Raw genomic sequence first — 21,504 nt, forward strand, 5'->3', positions numbered from 1 at the left:
CCATATTTGTTGACAAATTTTTGTCAAAATCTGGACAGATTCAGTCTCAGTAACATAGCAACCCTATTGGTATGCCATCTATTCCTGGTGATTTGTTTCTTCCAGGTATTTTAAGAGCAGCTTCCACCTCACATTCTGAAATTTCTGGTTCTTCATCATACGGTTCCTCCATGAGTGAATCTGTCATCCTTGCATCTATTTTATGGAGTTCTTCAGTGTATTGCTTTCATCTTCCTTTTATTTAATCTCAGTCAATCAGTGTGTTCTGCTGTTGATTATTCAACATCCCTACTCTTGTTTTAAATTTCCCTTTAATTTCTCTAATCTTTTGGAATAGGGCTCTTGTTCTTCCCTTTTTGTTGTCCTCTTCTATTTCTATACAGTGACTATTGTAATAGTTCTCTTTGTCCCTACGTACTAGTCGCTGTATTGTTGTATTTAGGGTTCTAACCAAGTTTCTATCTTCTTTTGCTTTTGCTTTCCTTCTCTCTTTAACCATTTTAAGAGCTTCTTCAGTCATCCATTGAGGTATTTCTCTCTTTTTAACAAGAGGTTTTGTCTTTTTGCATTCTTCCCTGATAATGTCTCTGACTTCACTCCATAGTTCTTCTGATTCTCTGTCAACTAAGTTTAAAGCCTTAAATCTGTTCTTTATTTGATCTTTATATTCTTCTGGGATGTTATTTAAATTGTATTTTGGCATTATGATTGCTTTGTTCTTCTTCTTTAGCTTTACTCTGATGTTTGATACGACCAGTTCATGATCTGTACCGCAGTCTGCTCCTGGTCTTGTTTTTGCAGAAAGCATGGAACTTCTCCATCTTCTGCTCCCAATTATATAATCAATTTGATTCCTATATTGACCATTTGGTGTTGTCCACATGTACTGTTGTCTTTTTGGTTGATCAAAAAGGTGTTTGCAAGAAACAAATTACTGGCTTCACAGAATGCAATGTGTTTCTCCTGCCTCATTTCTATCTCCTAAGCCCCATTTCCCCACAATTTCTAGTTCTTGTCTACTTTTCCTTTCCAGTCCCCCATGATTATCAGCACATCTTGCTTTGGTGTGTGATCAATTTATTCCTTACTTCTGCATAAAATCTTTCCAGTTCCTCTTTTTCTGTGTTATGCTGTTGGAGCATAGACTTGGATGATGGTTATGTTGACAGGTTTTCTGTTAAACCTATTAATGGGGGCGGGGAGGCAAATAAACTACAGGTACTTGTCTACCACCACCATCAGCCTTTCTGCTGCTTGTAGTAGCTTCAGGTGGGTGGGAGCAATTTAAGTCAGCAAAGCCACACATAGAGAGAACATAAGAACCAAGCCCTGTTGGATCAGGCCAATGGCCCATCTAGTCCAGCATCCTGTTTTCACAGTGGCCAACCAGATACCCATAGGAAGCCCACAAGCAGGACCGAAGTTCAACAGCACTCTCCCCTCCTGCTATTTCCAGCAACTCTATTCAGAAGCATACTGCCTCTGGCCATGGAGGCAGAACATAACCACCATGGCAAGTAGCCATAAGTAGCCTTATCCTCCCTGTATTTGTCTAATCCTCTTTTAAAGCCATCCAAGTTGGTGGCCATCACTGCCTCCTGTGGGAGTAAATGCCATAGTTTAACTATGCTCTGTGTGTAGAAATACTTTCTTTTTTCTGTCCTAGACAGGAGTGTAGTTGTCCAGGGTCTCAGGGAGTCTTAGACCCCTTACTTTTTGGGGAGCAGGCTCCCTGTGTCTCCAGCATCCTACGAGCCAATCAACTTGAAAGGGGAATGTGTTAGCCAGTGAGAAGAGTCTTCTAACATGCTTCCTTGCCCTTTACTGCTGATTGGAGCCAATCAGAGTGAAAGGAGGTAAGTCAGCCACTGAGAACACTCTTCTCAGTAGCTAACACTCTTTCATGCTTATTGGCTACTAGGGACTTCTGTTGTTGTGGGAGGTGTTAACAAGGATGTAATTCTCAACCCAGCAGCAAAAAAAGGGGGGGGGAGGAACGTGGTTGTGACTAACATGAAGAGACCCCACACCTCTGAATATGCCACTACACTATTGGTCCTGAATCTTCCAACATTCAGCTTCTTTGGATGTCCACAAGTTCTAGTTTTATGAGACAGGCAGAAAAACTTCCCCTTCTCTATGCCATGCATAATTTTATACACGTCTATCATGTCACCTCTTACTGACCTTTTCTTTGAACTAAAAAGCCCCCAATGCTGCAACCTTTCCTCATAGGGGAGTCCCTCCATCCCCTTGATTGTTTTGGTTGTCCTTATCTGAACCTTTTCCAACTCAATACCCTGCCCCCGATCTACCCAAGGTACAGGTCTCTTCCCTCCCCCCATAACCTTCCCCAAACCTTCTCTGTGTTTTGCTTCTGCCGTTGGATGTTTTGTCACTTCAAGAGCTGTCCCATCTCTACTGCTGCCAGCCTATCAGCCAATATGTGACCTCCTTTATTATGGGGGTCTTTCTAACTCAATTTTGCTCTGTAGGGGTAGGGGGAGCAACACAGCAGAGGGAACAAGCACCCTTCTCCTTTGCAAGTCCTACAGCACAATCCCAGCTTCATTCCAAACACTCACCCGATCAACAGATACACACTCACAATCAATCAAATCAATCAATCATAAGATACGGTGTTCAGCACAATCTGGTACACTATCCATTTCTTTAGAGAACATGTGTAATGCCAGAACTGAAACTCACAAGACCACAGACCAAGCCCCCCATGTCACCCCTAAAAAACAGCATGCCAAAATAACTGAAGTAAAAACCATGTGTGTCATTAATCAGGTGTAGGGGTTCATCAAGGTCTATGACTGATTGACAGAGGAGCTTCAGCACTGAAGAAAAACACACTGAACTGCCCCTAGCCTTACATAGACTAGTTTTTCATTGAAGCAAATGCCCACCCAAAGCAAAATGCAGCCTGTTGCTTCAAAAGGGAGACTGTACCCAACCCACAAGAGTCACCTGTTCAGACTGAGGTCAAGCAAAAACCCAAATGGAAACATTTCAGGCTAGAAGGAAGCATCTGAAAAGCTCTACATCACAGCACACACTGCTCTTGTACAAAGGCAATCAATCAATTTCAATACAAATTCTGTTTCAGCATATCATCACTAGCCTTGGGGGGAGACGGGGTAGGATGTCAGCAACAGCGCCGGGCTGCTTCCCCCTTCAGCCTCCTGCGTCGTTTCAGTGGCAGCCCCACCCCTCCTCAGAGCTGCAACCAGGTGTCTCTTGAAGCCATAGGAGAAAGTTGCCTTTGGGTGGTTCCTGTTGGAACGCCCAGCAGATGACAGAGAAGGGCTCAAGAACGGGCAAGCCTTATTTATCCTTCTTCACAACCAAGAAAATTTGGGAGGGGGGCAGGAAGATATAGAAGAACTGGCCCAGTGCTACACCATGTCAGCGAACCAGGACTTCAAACCCAGAACCCTCCCTGTTTTGGAGTCCGGGAGCAAAAGTAGGTGGAAAACTAAATATAACAAGAACCTATGCAAAACTGGGGTGGGGTGTTGTCACTCCACTTCCCACTCGTTTCTTTTGGAAAGGAAGTGTTTTCCTGCAAGACACAGCCCCTTAGGGAAACGGATAAATCTCAGCACAGTCACTCCACTGGAGCCTCTACCGGATGTAAGACAACATTTTGCAATCAAAACCCAGCAGCTCCCGTTCGACCAAAAGGTGCCGGGAGAACTTGGGGCATGGCAGGCCTGGCCCGCCGGAGCGGAGGTCCTGGAGTTTCTTCCACCTTTCTCCAAACTACAAACCTTTCCTATTTTAGGGGGACAAGGCATTGTACAAGCCGTGGGTGTGGGTGTGGGTGGTGTTTTTTAACTGGAAAGAAACATGCTGTTGGAGCTCAATCCCAGCAGCTCTTGAATGCTAGGCATCGACCCCGTTGACACAGAGACAGCAAAAGGGAGCCTCTGGGCACGTCCTAAGTGCTTTTCCTCCACTTGCCATAGAGGAACCGCACTCGCCCTTATGCGTGCATTTGGTGCGAAGATGAGGGCTCAGAAGCACCCTCTCGGTTCAGAAAGTACCGACTCGAAGTGTGGGAAGTTAGGCAGGTCATTACTGCAGGTGTTAATTGAGCAGTTTAATGAGCGTGCTTCATTCAAAAGTAAAGACCCTTTATTTGTAACTGTTGGAAGTGGGGCAAGAGCAACTCCTGTTTTGTTCTTTTGTTTAAGCTCCAGAAGGAAGATAGAGCTAGGGTCCTCCAGATGGATAGGCTTTGTTTACCTTTTACCTGTGATGCTCTGACTGACTTCCTTCTGTCTCGACTCTGTGATGCCTTTAGGGAAGCTTACCTGCCCTTCCTCCTTCTGCCCTTTCCACTCCTTTCTTCTCTGGCTGTCCAGGAGAGAGGAGACATCCCTTTGTCTCTGCTCTCTCCTAGCATGGGGCTAACGGCCGCACCTGGACGTTATGCCTCCAACTTAGCTAATTAGTTAGAACTAGGTATGCCGTTTCTATCTACTATGTATTTCTATAAATAAAGTAGCTTTTCTTTTACTAAGACTTTTACTAAGTCTCAAGTCTCAGTGATGCTGATGCAGGGTAAAAGCCTGCTTTCTTTGGCAAACGCACGCACACGCTGCTACACTCGCATTTCAACATCTGCTGTTACTCTCTGCTGCTGTGGTGCTGCTTTTAAATGAAATTAAGCAACACAACTACACACAGCGCAACAGTAACCACACGCTTAATAACCTGAACACAAAGTATTCTTATTCATATTCAAATCTGTAACTTCATAAATTATTTTGGTTTAAAACATGCCTGGTTATTTGACCAGCTACTATAACACATATAAGGATTGATATAAATATAAACAAGGGTTGTGAAATAGTATCAAACAATGGCAGAAAAATTACCTCCGAGTTACAGTAGCAGGTGAAGGAAACAAACCCATAGCTAAGATCTTAAGAAAGGATATACAAAGAGGAACAAGGGGGTGAAGCTTGCCTGTAAATCAGGTGGATATAGCAAGAGCTGAGAAAATAAAGCAGCATCGCTATACAAAAGTGCATTGGGGGAAAAATTAATAACATGCCCCCTCCTCTGGTCCTACAGACAAGGAGGAAGAGGTGGTGGGAGAGAGAGGGGAGGCACAACAGTCCTCCAATCATTTCCCATGCAAAAGAGGAGCAGCAGCATTGGATAAAATCATAGAATAATAGAATAGTAGAGTTGGAAGAGACCAGTAAGTCCGTCGACTCCAACTCCCTGCTCAATGCAAAAATCCAGCTTAAAGCATAACCAACAGGTGTCTGTCCAGCTGCCTCTTGAATGTCTTTGGTGTTGGAGAGCCCACCACCTCCCTAGGTAATTGGTTACATTGTCATACTGCTCTAATAGTTAGGAAGTTTTTTCCTGATGCTCAGCTGAAATCTGGCTTCCTGTTAAATTGAGCCTATTATTCCAGGTCCTGCACTCTGGGATGATTAAGAAGAGATCCTCACTCTCTTCTGTGTGACAACCTTTAAAGTATTTGAAGAGTGCTATCACATCTCCACTCAGTCTTCTCTTCTCAAGGCTAAACGTGCCCAGTTCTTTCAGTCAGGCTTTGTTTCCAGTCCCTAATCATCTTTGTTGCCCTACTCTGAACCTGTTCCAGGATGTTTGTCTGCATCCTTCTTAAAGTGCAGCATCCAGAACTGAACACAATACTCAAGAAGAGGCCTAACCAGTGCCAAATAGTAGGGAACTAGTACTTCACACAATTTGGAAACTATTCTTCTGTTAATGCACCCTAAAATACCATTTGCCTTTTTTGCAGCCACTTCGCACTGTTGGCTCATATTCAGTTTGTGATGAACAACAGTTCCAAGATCCTTCTCCCATGGAGTATTGCTGAGCCAAGTTTTTATCATCTTATAACTGTGCACTTGGTTTCTTTTTTCTAGGTGCAGAACTTTGCATTTATCCCTGTTAAATTTCATTCTGTTGTTTTCAGCCCAATACTCCAGCCTATCAAGATCACTTTGAATTTTGTTTCTGCTTCCAGGGTATTAGCTATCCCTCCCAATTTTGCACCATCTGCAAATTTCATAAGCATTCCCTGCACCTCCTCATCCAAGTCATTAATAAAAATGTTGAGCACTGGGCCCAGAACTGAGCCCTGTGGTACCCTGCTTGTTACCTCCCCCCAGTTTGAGAAGGAACCATTGATAAACACTCTTTGAGTACAATTCTGTAGCCAACTGTGGATCCTGTGAATTCTATAGCCAACTGTGGACCTGATAGTTGCTCCATCCAGTCCACATTTACCAAGCTTGCTAATCAGAATATCACGGGGCCTTTTGTGAAAAGCTTTGCTGAAGTTGAGATATAGTATGTCCACAGCATTCCCACAGCCTACCAGGGAGCTTATGCATTTAAAAATTGAGATAAGATTAGTCTGGCAGAATTTGTTCTTGACAAATCAATGACAATCACTGCATTGTTTTCAAGGTGCTTAAAGACTGACCGCTTTATAATCTGCTCCAGAATTTTCCCAGGACTGATGTCGGAATGACTGATCTTTAGTTCCCAGGTTCCTCCTTTTTGCAGACAGGGACAACATTACCCCTCTTCTTGTCATCCAGCTCTTCACCCATTCTCCATGATTGCACAAAGATAATGGACAGTGGTTCTGAGAGATCTTTAGCAAGTTCCTTCATTACTTTAGGATACAGTTCATTGGGCCCTAGATATTTGAACTGGTTCAAAGCAGGTATTCCTTGACTATTTGCCTATTGATCTCAAGTTGCAATCCTGCCCCTTCAAATCATACTTCACATTTGCCGGGAGGGTCATAGACCCTCTTTTGTGAGAAGACTGAGCCAAAGTAGGAATTGAGCACTTCTGCCTTTTCTTTGTCATCTGTTATCATTTTGCCATCCTCATTGAGGAGCCGAACCACCATTTCCTTTCTCTGTCTTTTACTATACATATACCTGAATTAAGCTTCTTTGTCCCTCACTATCCACAGCTCATTCTTAGCTTTAGCCTTCTTGACACCATCCCTGCAATTCTGTTCTAGCTGTCTATATTCTTCCTTTGTGGCCTTCCACTTCCTTTATGTGTCCTTGTTTTGTTTTCAGTTCATCCCTAAGCTTTTTATAGAACAAGTTCAACACAATGCCCATAACAGAGGAATTTGCTTGCTTGAAACCTAGAAAGTTAATAAATCAATAAAAAACAATAAAAATCAACTTACCTTCTGAGTCCCTCTTTTAAGAAACAGAGAGAAACAAAGCTCTTCTCCTGCTTGGAATATTTCAGCTTTTAACAGCTGAGGTTAAGAGCTCTCCTTCAAGAAGCAGCTTTTTGTAGGATTTTGTCAGCTGATGAGAATTTTGCAATGATAAATTGCTAGCTTTTCCTTAGTAAATCATTCATAAGGTGCTACTCACAAACAGAAAGGTATGTACACAGTATATACACAGGCTATGGAAGAGCCTAGAAGTAAAAAGCGTAAAGAACAAAATGTCAGGGAGAGCCTGTTTCTTTGCACAAGCTGCACTAACATCAACAGTGGCCTTTGACCTTTTAAATAAATACAGTGTTACGTCTGCTCAGATCCTGTTGTATAAAAAAGGTGCAAATGGGAAGAGAGACCTGAGATTCATCAATGAATGCCTACATATACAGTAATGGCTGCATTGATTTACAACCCCATCCCAACAATAACTCCAAACCAAGCCTCATTAAATAGGACAAAATAAGCCTCATTAAATTTGCAATCTGAGCTGGTTGCTTTATAAATCTAAATGGGAATAATAGTGGTCTTTTTTTCACTTGCACAGTTTATCTGAGGTCAAATCAAATTCTTATTCAATCAATAAATCCAGCAATCAAAGTTTCAGAGCTATCGATTGGCAGTGTTATTGATTTTGTGCTCAAAAGTTGAAGTATTTCCAAAGGCCACTGAAAGGCCATTTTAGTGGTTGAATCACCACATAACAAGGACATGAATACTGCTTCTGTGTTGGAATTGTTTTTTAATATGCTTTTCAACCTTTTTTAAAAAACAATATCTTTTTTAACCTTTTTAAAAAAAAGTCTTCAAAGCTTTTTTTAAAAAAAGTTTTTAAAGTTGTTTTGTTTTAATGTATTTTAATTCTGTTTTTATGATGTTTTAAAGTTTTTAGTGCTTTTGTTTGCTGCCTTGGGCTCCTGCTGGGAGGAAGGGTGGGATATAAATCAAATAATAATTAAATAAATAATTAATGAATGACTGTGGCAATGCCCTAATGTATCAGGAAGAGTCATATTTGACATACCAGTCAAAGTTGGAAAAAGGTGCCCCATACCAGCAGAGCTAGGTTGAGGAGCACCCCTAATTTATAAACCAGACCTTTAAGTGGGAGTTGTAATACCCAAACCTGAGGCAAATGGTCATCTCTCAAACAGTAGTTCACTCTTGTCTAGATTGAGTTTTAACTCTGTCTGTCCCATCCAGTCCTTCACTGCTGACAAACAGCACTTCAACAATTCCACTGCCTCCCTAGGATCAGACGTACATAACTGACAGAACTGGTTATCATCTGCATACTATTGATGAATCTGCAGCTCAACTCTCCAGATATCTCAAAAACAACAATTTAATGGATGTACGTATGGGTTTATTTATACAATTTCTTACCTGTGTTTCACCATTAAGATCCCAGGGTGGGTTGCAATAGTACAACCCACTGATAAAATTGATAAAACCAATAGTAAAATTGTTCCAAATGGAACACACCAGCATACATTCAGCAAAAGAGGTGCACTCTACAAAACAATATATCATAGTTGTCAAAGGCCAAGGTAAACACATTATATAGCATGGAGGAAAAGATGGAAACCTACAGAGCTCCAAAGGCTGAGGGGATGTGAAGTAGTCCCTGCGGAGAATGCTATATATGTGTTTGTGTTAAAGAAATGTTAAGTGTAGGCACTGCCTGGGTCAACAAATCACAACCCTGGCTTCACTTATTGGCTACAATCCTGAAAGGGCGGGGTTAGAGCCAGAGCTTGGGAAAGTTGTTTTTTTGAACTACAGCTCCCATCAGCCCAATCCAGTGGCCATCCTGGCTGGGGCTGATTGGAGTTGTAGTTTAAAAAAAGTAAAAGTGGCCTTGTGTTATTACATTGTTGCAAGCCTGCTTGGCAGTGGTTGCTTGGTGACTGATTCTGAGAGCTGAGAGACACAACTGCTTTAGGATTCTAGTAGATGGGGCCCGGAAAAGGTAAATTCTTTCTGATTGGCTTAAGATTCCAGGTCCGACACCAGCGAGAGGCCACGTTGGGCACTGGCCAAGGACCCCTGATGCTGACAGGGGGCCCTGCTGCTGGGGCTGGGCAGGATCATGGATCAGAAGCCACCCTCCCAGGTAAAACTTCCCATTGTCACTGGTGGTGTGGGCTGGCTGTGTAACTTCCTGGCTGAGGGACCAGGGGAATCCCTGACAAAACTTGCAGAGCCCCAAAGGCCAAAGGGATGTGTACTAGTCCCCAGTACACTTTCTGGGTCCTAACTCCAGGAACGAATGGAGCCAACTCAACAGGATATTTCTGCCAGGTACCCTGTATTCTAATTCTAACCTATGGTTGGTGGCATACATTAGTTTACAGATAGCCCTCCAAAACCCAAAGAACTAAGGTAAGAAATGAATACTTGCCATGAACTAGATTACTTCTTATGGGAATGATGCACATCTTATCCCTTCCCCCTTTTGCTACATTTACCCATGAGCAACTTCTTGTTCATTGTGATCCTATCCATGTTGTTTCATCAGACCATAAAATCTTGCTTTTTGCTTATGACACACTTGTCCTCTGAACTCTGCACAAACACTTTATTATTTCACTTTGGCATGCCCAATCAATTTAGCGTTGCCAGATCTCCGTTTTTCAGCCTGAGACTCCAGTTTCTGGGGGTCCCCTCTGGTGCTCCAGTTGACCCACCTTAATCTCCAGACTCTCAGCTTCAATTTTTTTTAAAAAAGTAAGTTTCTAGGTGGTCTGGTTCCTGAGATATACACCAAAATATCAGCCACCCCCTGCGACTATTAAATCTGTTTAATGAATCTGTTATAGCAGCTCCTAGCAGAGCTTGGAAAAGTTACTTTTTTTAAACTACAACTCCAATCAGCCCCAGCCAGGATGGCCACTGGATTGGGCTGATGGGAGCTGTAGTTCAAAAAAAAACTTTCCCAAGCTCTGGCACTAACCCCGCCCTTTCAGGATTGCAGCCAATAAGTGAAGCCAGGGTTGTGATTTGTTGACCCAGGCAGTGCCTACACTTAATTGCAACGTCAGGAAATGGTGGCTTTGAGATCTTCAGTTTGGATAAGAATATAGCTTAAAGTTTTTTTTCTCTTGCGTTCAAGAGTTCTACTATGGACAGTCACTTATCTGCTGGACAAGTCGAAAGCAAGAGACTGTAGCACATTCATCTACTGAGGCTGAGTATGTATCAGCTGATGAGGCATGCAAGGAAATGCTGTGGCTATGCAAGCTTCTGGGAGACTTGGGCATATCTGAACCAGAGCTTATCAGAATACTTGAGGACAATCAAGCCTGCATAAGACTCGCAGAATCAGAAGGGCAAAGTTCTGTTGTTTCAGTCTCCAAGTCGGTTTAGAGGGGCGTTTTAAAAGAATCCCATTGCAAACTCGTGTATGTCCATGGAGAGATGGCAGTGCTGAAACAGCAGCCCATGTACTGCTATTTTGCTTTCTATGGAGATCTGCAGAGAGCAAGTGTGATGTAGAGTTTAGAGTGTTAGACTATGACCTGGAAGCCCAGGGTTCAAATCTCCACATAGCCATGAAGCTCACTGGGTGACCCTGGGCCAGTCATTGCCTCTCAGCCTCAGAGGAAGGCAACGGTAAACCACCTCTGAATACCACTTACCGTGAAAACCCTATTCATAGGGTCGCCATAAGTCAGGATCTACTTGAAGGCAGCCCATTTCCACAGAGATCTGAGAAGCGAGCTGATTACCCCACTGTTGTCATCTTTTCCAGAGCATTCAACTAATTTTATGTGACTTTTCTTCTTGCAGACCAAGACCAGATGGTGACAGCAGTTTGCAAAAATTTTAGTAGATGCTATTAGAACAAGATATATTATGGCACCTTCAGTTTTAATCTGATATAGCTTTTTGCTCAGTTTTATTTGTGAGTCGTTTTATGGATTCTGTATACATGAATTTTATTGGCTGGAATCTTATGTAAATGCAGAATTTTAGTCAGGTAACTTGATCAAGCTATTTATCTGGTTTCTATTTTCTCTGTAAATTCCAATTTGCAATGGCTTGTGGATAATGCAATGAAGGACTTTGACTTTAAAATATAGCACCTCTGAGATCCTGAAACTGATTTCATGGTTTGTTATTCTTTTTATTTCAAAGGCTAGGAAGTTTGAATTCTGTTTCCTAATTATGAAAAATTAACATACAATCATAAGAAGAGCCTGCTGGATCAGGCCAGTGACCCATTTAGTCCAGCATCCTGGTCTCACAGTGGCCAACCAGATGCTCATCAGAAGCCTGCAAGCAGAACCTGAGTGCAACAGCACTCTTCCTGTTGTCTTGTATTGATGTAAAGAATTATTACCCCATCCCAAATCTGTTGTAGTAATACATATTTTAAGTCTCCCTATAAACTGTCCCTTTCTGGTATATGTTGGCTTCCTGTGGTTTTTTTCCCCCATCAGCTTTGGTTGCCAAACAGATAGTAATAATACTCCAGAGTAGGGATGGGGGAGAAATGTAGGTCATGTTTTAATGTTACCCTAACTAATTTGTACTTCTTGAAACAATATATGAACCAAAATACAGCAATCCTGCAAAATTCACACGTCTCCAAACTTTGCAATACAGTTCTCCAACCAAAAATAAAGTGTATATCAAAAGAAAGTGTTTATGCATATGTTAGTAAAATAATGTACAAAATGCATGACATCCAGAAAAAAACTAGCAAAAGTGTGGTATTAAGAGAAATAGGCACTAAAAAGGTGAGAAAGTTTTGTGAGGTTTTTTTTAAAGGGCAACAGTTGAAGGAATATGGTGAACTGAATGAAAGAGTAGAAATATGAGAATATGAGGGGAAACTAATTTGCCCATCCCTACTCCAGAGGCCTAGAAGAGTCAGAGTCAGTTTTTATTTTGAAAGTAGGGATTGATACTGCCACAGCTACACCTGGGAACAGGACTGGATTGATCAATCTGTGTTGGATTATTGTGCTAGTTTAGATATGCAGGTTGGAATCTGAGCAATGTCTGCAGCTAATCTCATGGAAGAACCATTTTTAGAAAATGGAATCTGTGTTTTTTTGTGTATGTGATTGTTGTGTGAACTAGGGAAGTATATGTGTCAAATGATGCAAGGAATAGATTATTTGTGCATTTGTTACAGAATCTATTGTCTCCTATCAAGCTGCACTGTCTTCAATTGCCACGTAGCAAATGGGCACAGCTCCTTTTCTGGGTAGCATTTCTTTTCTACAGGCAGCCAAGTTCTTGAATTGTGATTAATAATTATGATCTTGTTGGAATCTAACGCTTTCTCCACGTGACATTTTTGTGAGGCAATTTTACATGGAAGTTCAAAAAAGTTCTTTCACTGAACCACTTATTCAAATACACTCAGGTCAATGTTTCTGGCCTTTACAAATGTTATTAACCTTGGGGTCAAACAAGTTCTTCTGTAATCAGACTTGGCCACAACCATTCCTCAAAGGCCTATGGCAAATAAGTGACAAACTGCACAATTCAGTGCATGTATATTTGAAGTAAATCCATCTGTTTCTAATGGGACTTACCCCCTTAATAAATGTTTAGGAAGGAAGTTTTTTAACAGATTTTTTTTTTAAAAAAAGGTCATTATTTATAGACCACTTTTCACCATGTGGTCTCAAAGCAGTTTTCGAAACTGCTTTTCATTCAAACGGTATTTTTCTGGCCTTTTTAAAATTGCAAATAATGAATTATATTCCTAAAGTCAATTTCTTTTGCAAGTTTATTTTCAATTAGGCAAAATGTCAGTTTGGTTTACATTTTCCTCTGCATGTGTCTGTGTACCTCAACCAGACATTTACTCAGCTACATGGTGGGCCTGTAAATCTTATTAGCAGTACTTTTTCACTATACTGGATGCTCCTGATTATCATGGTGCTTTGACTCTCCCACCAGCGGTGCCTCTTCTCCTTTTGCACAAGGAATGCTGGGATTGGTAGTTCTTTACAAAGCATTACATAAGGAAGCATTAATCTCTCCAGACATCCTTTGTATTGCACATTCATCATTTCTGCTCATGATGCTATCAGGATTGTCATATGGAATCCCATTTCAATACTGTTCATTGAAATCCTGTAACTTTTCATATCACAAATGTTCTGGTTTCTTTTTGTCCTGCTTGTGCCTACAGCCCTCCCATATAGCAATAATGTGGTAGCATTGGGGAAGCACTGCAGAACAACTAATGAAGCAAAATAAATCCACCACTGACACACTTTTATTGTGTGAATCTGGCAATATTCAAGAACATATTGCAGAATACACTCACGATAGAGCATCAGTCTGGAGGGGTCCTCTGTCTCTCAAACCATAAGTCTTAGTTTAACTGCACAAGCACAAACTTTCTCTCTTCTAGAAAAGGACCTTGGCAAGCAACGCTGTTCAGAATGTTGCTTGTTCTGCTCCAACACTCCAACACTGCTTCTCATTGGCTTCAGGAAATCTCACAAAATCTGAACAATAGATCCAATACAAGGAAATAGTTTCCAGGAATATCCTCAAGCATAATCTACAATTAGCCTCAGTTTGCCCCTTGTGATAATGGGGTTGCAGTTTGGGCTCAAGTCCCCTAAATCACCTGGCCCCTTGTGTTTGGCCAAATAGGCCTGGATTAAATGTGTACAGTCTACCCTTCCCTTCTCCCATGCGTAGGTCTAGCTCAAAGCTCACCTAAACCATACATTTGTTAAGGAGGCAAATTGTTATCCTCACCCTTTACATTTGCCCCAACCCCCATCTGTAATCTAGAGGAAATAAGGATTTTCATGTTTATGAGAATCTTTTTTTCTCAAGGAAGAATTATTATGATTATTGTCAAGAAAACAGGTTTATTAGCCTAAGAAAACGGTTCTGTACTGTAGACTTCTGGGTAAGATCTTGTTGCTGAGAAGCCTGTTCTCATTCAGAGAAAACTGATCTCATGCTGTAGACATCTGCATTATTTAGGCCACATTCACATCATACATTTATTCCACTATCATTCCAATTTAAACAGTCATGGCTTTCCCCAAAGTATCTGGGAAGGGTAATTTGTGAAGGGTGCTGAGAGTTGTTAGGAGAGCCCTATTTCCCTCATAGAGCTACAATTTTCAGAGTTCTCTGGTGGAGAAGACATAAGAGCCAGGCCAGGGGAAGGAAAAGGCAGTGACCTTCCCCTTCACTCCTCCTCCATCCAGAGAGTATGTTAACTTACACGAATGAGGTTTAATCTCTTGAATTGTTTCACCTGTTCTGGCTCCCAACCAGAGAAGCAGACTCAAGACTGGATTTTCCATGAAGCTTTATTCCAGTCAGTACAGGAATGAACATCACACACTCTAGGCAAGATTCAGGATACAGAACAGGAGTAGACTAGGCATGTCTCAGGATTCAGAACAGTTACAGCATGTGGAGGAAGGAGCAGACTTCATCACAACAACCTTATCACATCCAGTCACTCGAAATATGAGAGGCGGGTGGGCACTCTACTCGCACTAGTACCTCTGGCACCTTATAGCTTGTGCTGCAAGATGAGAGCCTCTTCTAGGAGCAGAAAGAAATCTGTTTATCTGCAAGTGTATTTTCTCCAGCGAGCATGACCTTGGTGAGATTGTCAACTCTCCCTCTGAACTTGTCTTATCACTCTGGCTTGGCTCTATTTGCTTATCAGCTAGGTCTGGGCTGTGTGCCAGGGAGGATGTCGTCAGAACCGTGGGGGGGGGAGCAACTGGCAATATTAACCTCACTACACATGGAACTGCCAGAGTGTTCTGGAAGTGTCTCACCCAGGATTTCCCCAGCCCCTTTCCCAACATCTGCAATCCACTCTCCATCCTCCTAATCTTGCCAAAGGTTCTCCTTGGGGCCCCTGACATACCCTTTTTTGAGAAACCCGCAGGAATATCAGACTCAAAAGCTTGACCTTGCCTATAGCTACAGTTCTCTTTCACTTGTGGTCTGTCCCTGTGTTCTGATTCTTTATGAAGTGAACTACTTTGGTAATGACAGCAAGGTCCTGAGCTTGGCTCTGATGCTGCATTAGGTAGTTCAGTTTTAGATTCCACCCAAAAAACCAAACTTGTCTATACTACAAATTTAGGGAAGGGTAGAAAAAAATAAATACTTTAGGGTGTATTTATTAACTCTACCTTGAGGGTCCCTCTTTCTAGTTTTGTTCCTGACCTTTGGATTTTCCTTCCTGTTGGACAATCAAGGGAATTTTTTTCAACTGGCTGCTATATAAAGGACTAGCTAAGCAATGGGCAACTAATTGTGGAAAGCAGCTGGATTTCCTCTCCCTAGTTGCTGCGTTGATTTTTCTGTCCAGAACCCTGAAAAGGCCTCATGCTGAGCTGCACACTTTGGGAAAATTAGAAATTAGGCCTGAAATTAGAAATTAGCCAGCCAGCTAACTGTAGTGTACACAGCAATATTTCTATTCCTCTGTTTTCATCCTTTGCCATCAAGTAATCAAGAAAAAGAAAAAAATAGCCACTGTGATTATTCGTATAGTGAGGGCTTTAAAAGAGTAAAGGGTAATTTAGAGAAGCCATTTTTTCAGATCACTTTAAACTTATCCCTTTAGTAGTAAGCAGCCAATCCTCCTCTACTTGTTATAATATCTGCAGAATAAACAAGTTCTTACTTTTTACTGCAGGCAAAAAAAGATGTTTATTGCTGGCTGGATAGAGAACACAACTGAAACAGAAATCGAAAAGCAGAGCAAAGAGAAGTCCAAGGTGTAGAGTCTAACTCTAGCCCATAATACAAAGTTCTAATATCTAACTCTTCATGGGTCATGTTACTATACTGTTGTTGTTTTTCCAGGATCACTTAAGTAATTATAGGGTGGTTGTGATCATGAAAACTCTACCTTCAGTCAGGGAAAGTACTGAGTGAGCAGACCTTTGGGGGCTCGTCCAGATGAGGTTTTTGTTGTGCACTTGCCCTGTCTCATTCACTGAATTTCTCAGTTGTATTCTTAAATTGCACCTTTTCTTTCCTAAAATAAGCTATAATTCTTTAAAGGAACATTGTCGTTTTCTGTCATGTCACAGATTAAAAAGAAGACAATTTCCCCAAAAAATCAGGGGGGAGAGGAAAGTATTGATCTAGGGAGACCGTGCCCCCATCTGCCCCCCAAGCTACAGGGCTGGTGTGAATGTGGCCTTAGAGAGGGCAGTGCTTCAAGACCAAAGCTGGGGCTTATTAATTGGGATGGTCAGTTGGCTGTGGGAACATACATACACTATGGCATTAGACCAGCCTTTCCCAACCAGTGTGCCTCCAGATGTTGTTGGACCACAACTCCCATCTTCCTGACCATTGGCAATGCTGGCTGAGGCTGATGGGAGTTGTGGTCCAACAACATCTGGAGGCACACTGGTTGGGAAAGGCTGCATTAGACAGGTCAGTTAGAGAAGCCTTCTGATTGGCTCTTATGTTTCTTCTTAGGTGCTATACTTTTTCCTACAAAGTTAGCCTCTTTTTTGTTCTGTGCCCCACATCTTGTAGCACCTTGGGTGATAAGTTCCTTTGTTTATAGTGGAGTCAATGCTCCTATGATCTGTGGGTATGTATTAGAGATAGGATCGGTCAGATTTTTGTTTTATTTTGCTTTATAATTCCCAAGGGTATTCTTGGTGGTGTTTTCTATCTGTATTTCTTACTGGTGCTCTGTTTTGTGTGTGAGAGAGTGCGCACACACATGTATGTGTTTTGCTGCTATTCTTAATTAATTATTTTTAATAAAGATACCTCATATATGCTGGTGTGTGTTCTTTTAGGTTAACCCATGGGACTAAATCCAGCACATAGCCAAACATGGCTAAGTGCAGCTGAGTAACCTGTTAGCTTGGGGCTCCAGGCTGCAGAGTCTGGTCTTTAGTACTTGCTTTCTTTAGAATCCCAGGGATGTCTGGATTTCCTCTTGTTGAACCCAAAGCATTCAGGTGATTTTGCTCAGAGTTGCCAATTAATAATTGATTAATAAACTATTCCTTTAAATGGAGAAATCTCCCACTATATTTAGCATATAAAATCCTTTCTGCTAGATCATGTTAATATAATAATTTCTCTCTGTCTTTGGGAACCATATGTTTGAGATAGGTTAAGAAGTATACTTTGGGGTCTAACTATACTGAATGCTTCAAAATATTGCTTATATTTGATGCAATTTTCATACCAAATACTTATTAATACTTGTTAATCTCAGGACAATTCCACCAGCAGTGGATAAAATCTGCTCTGTCCATTCCACATTTCCAGCTTCTATCATTTACCACCTTATATATTCTAGTTACCCCAGATAGTTTTGAATACCATGTTGTCCAAAGTTTAATAGAGTTGTCTAAATGTTAAAAATGCAGTATATGAATAATATTTTACCATATATATTTCCAGATATTTCATTGAATTGATGTCCCAGTCATAGCTTCCTTTCTTGTAACATAGCCAACTTGTGTACTATTTTCAATATGAATAACAATTTGTTATATTTGGGAGAAATATAACAAATAGGACAAGTACGAGTAACGCTGTGACTAATGATGCAGCTAGGTCAAAGCCAAAAGGAAGCCCAGAGGCTGATGTGCACAGATGCAAAAGGAGAGTCCGGAGTTGTACAACGCACACAATAGGAACATGGAATGTGAGAAGCACGAACCAGGGAAAGTTAGAAATTGTCAAGTAAGAAATGGAACGTATCAATATTACTATATTTGGCATGAGTGAATAAAATGGATGGGTGTCCCGTCCAGAGCCGAAAGAATGAGGCTGGAGCGTGTGTGCAAGTAAATCACGTTTTATTAGAGTGATAGATACATCAAAAGCATTGTGCTTCATAGGAAACCCTACTCTAACTCACTAAAGTCCCTAACTATATTCTAGACATGCTCTGCAGCGTGTGAAGGAAGTTGACTCAACGACCCCCCCCCGGGAGCGGCAGGCTTATATAGGAAATGTTTTCGAACATAATCTCTGACTCCTTCATAATTCCTGTCTTTGCCCCGTCTGTTTCTCGTGGCAACGGGAGCGAGGAGACAGGGGACGCGCATCCAACAGCTCATCTGAAGACACCTGCTCCCGAGCAACAGGCTCGAGGTCAGGGGGCGGTGCCACGCTGGAATCCTCCTGGGAACTGCTTGGAAAAGGAGGAGCTGGTACTAACTCTGAAGCTTCCCCCCACAAGTCCTCTGCATCAACTGGGGGCGGTGCACTCGGCTCCTCATAAAGGGCGTTACTTGTGGGAACTGGCTGGAGAGCAGGCTGCCCCCCTCCCGCACGATCCTGCTCAGACACAACAATCCCTAACTCGGCTTCTTCTGGCTGAGGAGGTACCTGAAACTCATGCCTCCCCCCTTCCTGTCCCTTCTGAGTTGGCTGCAGCGCAACATCATCCCCCCCTCCATGCTTTAACCCTTCCCACCCCTGAGGTCTAGGTTTCTCTGGATAAGCCTCATGGAATTCTCTCACCAAAATCGGAGCGTGCACATTCTCCTCTGTTTCCCAGGAACGTTCAGTTGGATCGTACCCCTTCCAATGAATCAGGTACTGAAGACGCCCTCAGCGTTTTCGCGAGTCCAAAATCTGTTCTACTTCGTATTCTTCCTCCCCCTCTACCAACAACGGCGGCGCGGGCTCCACTTGCGGACGGTGAGGGTCGGGGCCAGCATCCTTGGTCAACAATCCCCTGTGGAAGACTGGGTGCATCTTGAAGGTGGATGGCAATTTTAGTCTGTAAGCCATGGGGTTAATCTGAGCCTCCACCTCAGAAGGCCCTACACGCCAATCCTGCAGTTTACAACACCGGCCAGGCATAGCTAAGAAACGTGTAGAGATCCAGACCTGGTCTCCCACTCGTATGAGGTCTCCTTCTCTCTGATGCTGGTCAGCTGCACGTTTGTAATCCACTTTGGCCTGTTCTAGTTGCTCTTGGAGTAGCTGTTGCACAGTGTGAAGTTCCTGCAAGTAATCCTCAGCGGCTGGGACTGAGAGACTGTCTTTTGGGGCGGGGAAGGCTCGAGGGTGGTAGCCAAAATTGGCGAAGAAAGGAGTCTGTTGCGTGTGCAAATGCACAGCAATATTATAGGCAAATTCAGTTAAATGCAGGTAGGACATCCAATTGTCCTGCTGATACCCCACAAAACAGCGTAAATATTGTTGCAACACTGCATTGACCCTCTCAGACTGCCCATCCGTTTGGGGATGATGTGCAGACGACAGTCTCAGCTCACTTTGCAGCAACTTCCACAACGCTTGCCAAAAACGCGAGGTGAATTGTGTGCCCCGATTGGAAACCAGGCTGTCTGGCAGACCGTGCAGCCGATACACATTTTGCATGTACAACTTGGCAGTGTCTTGAGCGCTGGGGAGTCCTGCGCACGGAATGAAGTGAGCCATTTTCAAGAAGGCATCAACGACCACCAAAACTGTGGTTTTCCCCTGTGAAGGTGGAAGGTCTGTTATAAAATCCATAGTAATCATTCTCCAAGGTCCTCCCGGAGTAGGGAGGGGCTCCAGTAGCCCCGGTGGCTTCCCAGTGGCATGTTTAGCCCTCATGCAAGTGGGGCAAGAGCAAACGTAATGCTCTACGTCCTTCTTCACCTTGGGCCACCAGAACTCCCGAGTGACAGCTTGAATGGTCTTAAAACCCCCAAAGTGGCCTGCCGTGGGGGCATCATGGCACTGCCGTAGTACCCTTGCTCGCAGTTCTCCGGGGGGCACATAAACAGCTTCCTGATGGTGCAGTATGCCATCCTTCCATATAAGGTCCTTCTGTTCTGCCTGGGGTGACGCGCCCTCTTCGACCCGCTGCTGCTGCACGAAAGGGTCCTGTTGTTGCGCTTCACGCACTTCAGCTTCCCAAGAATCTTGGCAGGCCCCTACTACTCCCCGCTCGGGAGGGATTATGTACTGTAACGGTCTTGGGGTGGGATCCCTCAGAAATTCTGGCTTCCTCAAGAGGGCATCAGCCCGTTTATTCTGTGCTTGGGAAATATAATGAATTTTGAAATGGAACTGTGCGAAGAACTGAGCCCAGCGCACTTGCCTCTGATTGAGTTTACGGGTGGTATGAAGACTCTCTAGATTACGATGGTCCATGCGCACCTCAATTTCATGCTGCGCCCCTTCCAGATGGTGTCTCCAGGCTTCAAAAGCATCTCTAATGGCTAATAGCTCCTTTTCCCACACAGTGTAGTTTTGTTCAGAGTCGGTTAACTTTCTGGAAAAGTAGGCGCAAGGCATCAGTTCTCCCCCTTTCTGGGCCGGTTGCAAAAGAACCGCTCCGATCGCGATGTCTGACGCATCCGACTCTACCACAAAAGGAAGCGCCAGGTCGGCATGCTGTAGTATGGGTTCGGTAGCAAACCTTCGCTTCAGGCTCTCGAAAGCCTCTTGTGCAGCTTCTGTCCATTGGAAAGGTCCTGAGCCCTTCAGGCAATCCGTGAGCGGTCCGGTCTGATGGGAGTAGTTGGCTATGAAACGATGGTAGTAATTCGCAAAGCCCAAGAAGCGTTGCAAATCCTTCTTGGTCTTGGGGGGTTGCCACGTGAGGACACAACAAACTTTTTCTGGGTCCATTTCAACTCCTGCTGGAGAGATCCTATATCCCAGAAAGTCCAACGTGGTTAGGTCAAACCCACACTTTTCCAGCTTCGCGTAAAGACTGTGTTTCCGTAACTTCTGCAGCACTGCACGCACATGCGAGTCGTGTTCCTCGGGAGTATTCGAATAAATCAGGATATCATCCAGATAAACTATTATGAAGCGGTCCACAAAGTCCTGAAAGATGTCATTCATAAAATTTTGGAAGACTCCAGGTGTTCCCGACAGCCCATATGGCATCACCAAATATTCAAACTGACCATAACGGGTCTTAAACGCCGTCTTGCATTCATGGCCTGCCTTAATCCTCACCAACTTGTAAGCTCCTCTCAAGTCCAGTTTCGTGAAAATTTTGGTAGAACGCAACCTGTCCAACATTTCCCTGATGAGCAGCAGCGGGTAGCTATTGGGGATAATGAGCTGGTTTAGGGCCCGATAATCATTACAGGGACGGAGCTCCCCCCCTTTTTTCTTCACAAACAGCAGGGGTGCACCAGCTGGGGACCGTGAAGGGCGAATGAAGCCTTTCTTCAAATTGGCATCCAGAAACTCCCTTAACGCCGCCAACTCTGGTTCAGATACAGAGTAAATCCGCCCGGCGGGGATGCGTGCTCCAGGCACCAAATCAATGC

At 43.2% G+C, this 21,504-nt stretch overlaps 1 protein-coding gene and 1 long non-coding RNA gene across 4 annotated transcripts in view; one reads left to right on the top strand and one right to left on the bottom strand.

The window, feature by feature from the left end:
* The window catches only part of LOC133383276 (amine sulfotransferase-like), a 37,868-nt gene extending 30,453 nt beyond the window's left edge, over positions 1–7,415 (bottom strand). The window contains exon 1 of one of the 3 annotated variants that reach the window (XM_061623676.1): positions 7,220–7,415. The gene's annotated coding sequence lies outside the window, so the exon portion shown is untranslated. Of the gene's footprint in view, positions 1–3,130; positions 3,285–7,219 lie in introns of those variants that run through there. The other 2 variants (XM_061623674.1, XM_061623675.1) reach the window with 2 other exon arrangements.
* LOC133383277 (uncharacterized) lies at positions 3,251–11,730 on the top strand. Its single transcript, XR_009762231.1, has 3 exons — positions 3,251–3,472; positions 8,465–8,615; positions 11,054–11,730. It is a non-coding gene; the product is annotated as an uncharacterized LOC133383277 (long non-coding RNA).
* Positions 11,731–21,504: the final 9,774 nt, after the last annotated feature.

Source organism: Rhineura floridana, chromosome 4, assembly GCF_030035675.1.
Source record: "Rhineura floridana isolate rRhiFlo1 chromosome 4, rRhiFlo1.hap2, whole genome shotgun sequence".
Lineage (NCBI taxonomy): Eukaryota > Metazoa > Chordata > Lepidosauria > Squamata > Rhineuridae > Rhineura > Rhineura floridana.